This window comes from Triticum urartu, chromosome 2 (assembly GCF_003073215.2).
Source record: "Triticum urartu cultivar G1812 chromosome 2, Tu2.1, whole genome shotgun sequence".
NCBI lineage: Eukaryota > Viridiplantae > Streptophyta > Magnoliopsida > Poales > Poaceae > Triticum > Triticum urartu.
This window is the reverse complement of record NC_053023.1, coordinates 274,485,026-274,490,945: the sequence shown is the minus strand read 5'-3', so window position 1 is coordinate 274,490,945 and position 5,920 is coordinate 274,485,026. Positions and strand designations below refer to the sequence as shown.

General features: G+C 45.1%; 1 pseudogene; it reads right to left on the bottom strand.

The window, feature by feature from the left end:
* Positions 1–500: 500 nt before the first annotated feature.
* LOC125536213 lies at positions 501–951 on the bottom strand (annotated as a pseudogene).
* Between the last annotated feature and the right edge of the window lie 4,969 nt (positions 952–5,920).

Below are 5,920 nucleotides of genomic sequence, written 5' to 3'. Positions count from 1 at the left end.
AAATTCAACATAACAATTCAGTCAGTTCAACGGATATAAGCCATTCAATCTCGAAGACGATGACACCGAAAAATTGTATGAAAAATATGTGAAGGTAAAAAACAAAAAAAAGTTCAACATCACAAATTCAATCAGTTCAATGGGTATAAGCCACTCAAGCTCGGAGACGATGACATTGACAAATTGTACGATAAAAAATGTAAAGGCAAACAACAAAAAAAGTCATCAATCAGTCCAAAGGTCTGACTACAGAAAAGTTCAAACTCTTTAGGTGAAATAGTTCGAAGGATAAAAAAAGGGTATTGAAAAAAGATTAATCTAAAAAATAGTTAAACGGCCATGCACTTTTTGAATCCGCACGGTGAAAAACTTAGCAATCCCGCTGAGTTAATCATCATCCATTCAATCTTTATACGCGAATCAACTCTTGTCAAAATGTACATGAGATATTACTGTCACAGCTAGCTATTGTAGTATCGATTCAGTCATCAACACAAGCTTCAGTTATCTACCGTGGCAGAGCGAATCTACGGGGCCGCGGCGACTGCGGCGATGGCATCAAGCCGCTCGATGAGCTGTTGCACCGTGGGCCTTGCCTTGGGGTCCTCACTAACGCAGGCGCACGCCAGCTCCAGCACCCTCACCGCCTCCTCCCAGTGCCGCCCCGACACAGCGGCGTCCACGGCCTTGTGGCCCCGCCCCTCCCACCGCAGCCTCACAGCCCACGCCGTCACGTCCCGCGCGCTGAGCCGCACCGCCATGTCCACGGGACGGCGCCCCGTCACCAGCTCCACCAGCACCACCCCCATGCAGTACACGTCGCCCCAGTACGTCACCGTCGACGAGTGCCCGTACTCTAGCGGGATGTACCAGCGTGCCCACCAGGTCCGTCGTCACCTGCATGTCATCGCTCCCGCGCGCCCTCCCGAAGTCCCCGAGCCGCGCCTCCATCACCGTGTCCAGCAGGATGTCGCTCGACTTCACGTCTCGGTGCATCATCCACGCGTCGCCGCCGTGCCGGTGCGCCCGCCCGCTCGCCGCGCCCCGCACAATCCGCAGCTGCGTCGGCTAGGGCAGGGAGTCGCTGGCGTCCGCGTGCTCGTGGAGCCAGTGGTCCAGGCTGTCGTTCTCCATGTACGGGTAGATGAGGAGGCGAACGTTAGTTTGATGAGATGATGATGAGGACATCAATACCATTGTTACACCCACAGCCCCTGCTGCTATACATAGTGGACCAATTACTAGAGCTCACACACGCCAATTGAATTATCAGGTACTTTCGTTTCTTGGTAACGATTCTAATGTTCATGAGAATATGATGCTGCCTAAATTGGATACATTTGTTTTGCTTACAAATGAAGGGCCTAGTTTGGACAAGAAAGATGAACCTTGGAGCAAGTTCAAGCATGGAGATGATGGCATGCGCAAGGGGAACAAGAACGGAGTTACAAGTGATGATTTCAGGACTCTGAAGCCACCATAATGAGTGCATGAAGCATGGGACAAAATATACAAGATGCCACTTCATAAATTTCATCCAGAGGCTAGGTGCTGCGTCACCTTATTATTGGGCCAGGCCCATGTATTTTCGAAGTACTTAAGTATAGGCTGTTTTTAGAGTCCGTATGTGTGGGGAAACAAGAGTTAGGGTTGGTTTCGGACCCCTCCACCAAGGGCCACGAAACTCCCTCTCTCTCCTCCATATATACAGCACTTAGGGCATCGTTTAGACTTTGGGTTTTGTTTAGATTAAAAGTTCGCCATAGCTGCAACTTCGCGTACTTTGTTTGTGTCCAATGACCAGACCAAGACGTCACAGAACCCCACCTTGATCAATAAAGCTTTCATCTCATATTCGCAATATCCAGATTGCAATCTTAGTTTCTTGCTTGTTCTTCGTTTGCTCGCAGGAAACAGACCCTCGTGGTCAGGTTGATCGTGCTCCGGCGTGGTCAATAACCCCTCGGAAGTTGGTTTAGCGATTGCTAAGGCGCAGCGTCTCGCACGTTCGTAGTCGGATCACCAAGGTCGACTCCCACAGAAACGATAACCACCTTCTCATCGAAACATCGGGACACCTTTGCCTCTATGAAGTGGTATCAGATTTCCAGGTTGCTCGGTGAGATTTTACAGTTTTTTGTAGTTTAAATCGAGTCTGTTCTTCATACCTATAGTCCACAAAAAAGCCAAAAAAATAGGGTTAGTTTATCCTATCTGAACCAATCTGAGCCCTTGCATAATCTTTTCTGTATTTGCTTTGTTGAATTTGCGGTTGCATCGTCGTGTCAAGTTGCTGGTCTTAGCGTCTAGTCTTTTAGAGTTTTGAGTTCTGTTCGCAGGTTATCACGTCGCCCCTGCCATATACCACCACCACACCAACTTCATCGTCGCTGCCATATTCACCACCACATATTCACCACCAATCCGAGTCCATATACACCACCACATATCCGCCGCCATCACGCTCCGAGTTCACCTGCAACATATATCCACCACCAGTCCGATTTCCACCAGATTCATCGCCGCCACCAATCCGAGATTCCACCAAATTCATCTCCGCCACCTGTCCTAGTCCGGGTCCAGTACTTGTTGCTTTATTTTCGATTTCCAGATCACGCGATACTCCGAGTCGTGACAGAGTAGGACTCCCCAACTTTCGAGCCATCCGCAGATGAAAAATAGTTCCAAACTCAAAAAAAGTCTGGAAAATTCTGGCTAGGCAATTTTTAGGACATTTGTAGACTTTTTCGAAAAAAATTTGTTGCGGAGCAAAAAAAAGAGGAAAAAAGATTTTTTTCAGAGTGTGCTCCTCCCTTGTTTACGTGCAGCGCCGTGATTTTGTTAGTGTTCTAGGCTCGCGTCTCTAGTACGGTCTAGCCTAGGACCAGCACAGTACCGTCGTTGAGCGTTTATTCAACTTTGCATATCTGAATTGATTATTGCTGACCCCTTTTGCTACCATATTATAAGCCTTCCCAGCTCCACATACATCTACGTCGTGCGTTTGATCTCCCTGGTAATTGCTCTATCCAAGCTTTGAGAGTTTTGACTACAACGGTTGCTGATCACCGCTTGCTGCTTGGTAAGAACTGGTAAGAATTTGAGATTTGCTTGATGGATTTGTGACTGTCCACCACTTACTAGTAGTCTGTAGGATCATATTCTTGTGTGTTTCTATTGCTGCTAACCATGGCAAGATCACAAGCCAACGAGACCGACTGGGAGAACATGACGAACAAAGAGTTGCATGATAAGTTCCAGCAAATGATGAGTGGACAGGTGGAAGATGTGCTAAACAGATTTGAAGAGGCCATGGAGAAGATAGATGGCATTGAGAAGGCGTTCGAAACAAAGCTCGATAACAAGTTTAATAAATTGCTCGCGCGTCTTCCACCGCCCGCTGCACTTGTCGCACCTCTACAACCACAACAACATCGTCTTCCAAATCAAGTGGGACGAGCACAATGCGTTCCCATTGAGCCTGGTCAAACTTCTAGTGCTGCTATACCTACTGTTGGTGCTTTTGTCGCTCCTGCTGCTACTGCAGGGGTGGAGGACCATTACAAGGATGAGGTTGATCAAAATCAGAACTACGTGCAACCACCAGCACCACCACCACCAGGTCGTCCTCATGCATATCATCGCAACGGTAGGGCTGCACCACCACCTGAGGTACATGACCATCTTCCTAAACTAAATTGAATATTCCACCATTTGAGGGTAGATATGTTCCTGATATATATCTTACTTGGGAGTTAGAAACTGAACAACGATTTACATGTTTACAATATCCTGAGGAGAGACGTGTTCCTGCTGCTGTTTGTGCTTTCACTAGCTTTGCATGTGTTTGGTGGTCTAAACATTGTAGATTATATCCTATTCCAGCTACTTGGGCTGCTTTGAAAACTGCTATGCGTACTCGTTGGGTTCCACCATATTATCAACGTGAAATACTTCAAAAATTGCAGCGCTTAAGACAAGGAAAAAATTCTGTAGAAGAATATTATCAGGAATTACAAACTGGCATGATTCGATGTGGTATTGTTGAGGAGAATGAAGCTATGCTTGCATGTTTTATGGGTGGATTAAATAGAGAGATTCAGACCATTCTAGAGTATAAGGAGTATACTAATATCACTCGTTTATTCCATCTTGTTTGTAAAGCTGAACGTGAAGTGCAAGATCGACAGGGATTGGCGCGCACTAACTTTTCTGCAGGTCGATCTTCATCATGGACACCACGTGCATCCTCTACTTCCACTCCACCAGCACCTCCATCAGGTGCCACCTCCAGCCGTGATACAAGAAAGCAGGCACAACAACCACTATCTGCCAAGAGCACACCTGCCGGACCCGCGAAGAGCTCTTCTTCTTCCATGGCATCAACAGGGCACACAAGTGATATTATTTGTCGTCGTTGTAAGGGAAGAGGACATTTTGCGAGAGAATGCCAATCTCAGCGTGTGATGATTGTTACTGAGGATGGTGGGTATGAGTTCGCTAGTGACTATGATGAGGAGACTTTGGCTCTTATTACACATGAAGAACACGGATGAGAGGATTCTGATCATGAGACGCAATACATGGATGCTGAAGATGCTGACAGGTATGAATGTTTAGTTGCTCAACGTGTTTTGAGTGTGCAGGTTACACAAGCTGAGCAAAATCAGAGGCATAATTTGTTCCATACAAAGGGAGTTGTGAAGGAACGTTCTGTTCGCGTCATCATAGATGGAGGGAGCTGCAATAACTTGGCTAGCATGGAGATGGTGGAGAAGCTATCTCTCACCACAAGACCACATCCACATCCTTACTACATCCAATGGTTCAACAACAGCGACAAGGTTAAGGTAACACGTACTGTTCGTGTGCATTTTAGTATCTCTACATATGCTGATTATGTTGATTGTGATGTGGTACCTATGCAAGCATGTTCCTTATTACTTGGTAGACCATGACAATTTGATAAAAATTCTGTACACCATGGTAGAAACAATCAGTATACTCTTGTTCATAAAGGTAAAAATATTACTTTGCTTCCTATGACTCCTGAATCCATTTTGAAAGATGATATTAATAGAGCTAATAAAGCAAAACAGGAGAAAAATAAGAGTGAAAATCAGATTGTGGCAAAAGAATTTGAGCAACAAATGAAACCTAATAATAAACCATCTAGTGTTGCTTCTGAAATTAAATTGAAAAGTGCATGTTTACTTGCCACAAAATCTGATATTGATGAGCTAGATTTCAGCAAATCTGTTTGCTATGCTTTTGTGTGCAAAGATGCATTATTTTCTTTCGAGGACGTGCCTTCCTCTTTGCCTCCTGCTGTCACTAACATTTTGCAGGAGTTCGCTGACGTCTTTCCAGAAGACGTGCCACCGGGATTACCACCTATTCGAGGGATTGAGCATCAAATTGACTTAATTCCCGGTGCATCATTACCCAACCGTGCACCATACCGTACCAATCCAGAGGAGACGAAGGAGATTATGCGTCAAGTACAAGAACTGCTCGACAAAGGTTATATACGCGAACCCCTTAGTCCTTGTGCTGTTCCTATCATTTTAGTGCCGAAAAAGGATGGTACGTCGCGTATGTGCGTTGATTGTAGAGGCATTAATAATATTACTATTCGTTATCGTCATCCTATTCCTCGACTAGATGATATGCTTGATGAATTGAGTGGCTCTACAATATTCTCCAAAGTTGATTTGCGTAGTGGATACCATCAAATTCGTATGAAATTGGGAGATGAATGGAAAACAACATTTAAAACTAAGTTTGGATTATATGAGTGGTTAGTTATGCCTTTTGGGTTAACTAATGCACCTAGTACTTTCATGAGATTAATGAACAAAGTTTTACGTGCTTTCATTGGATGATTTGTGGTAGTTTACTTTGATGACATATTGATTTA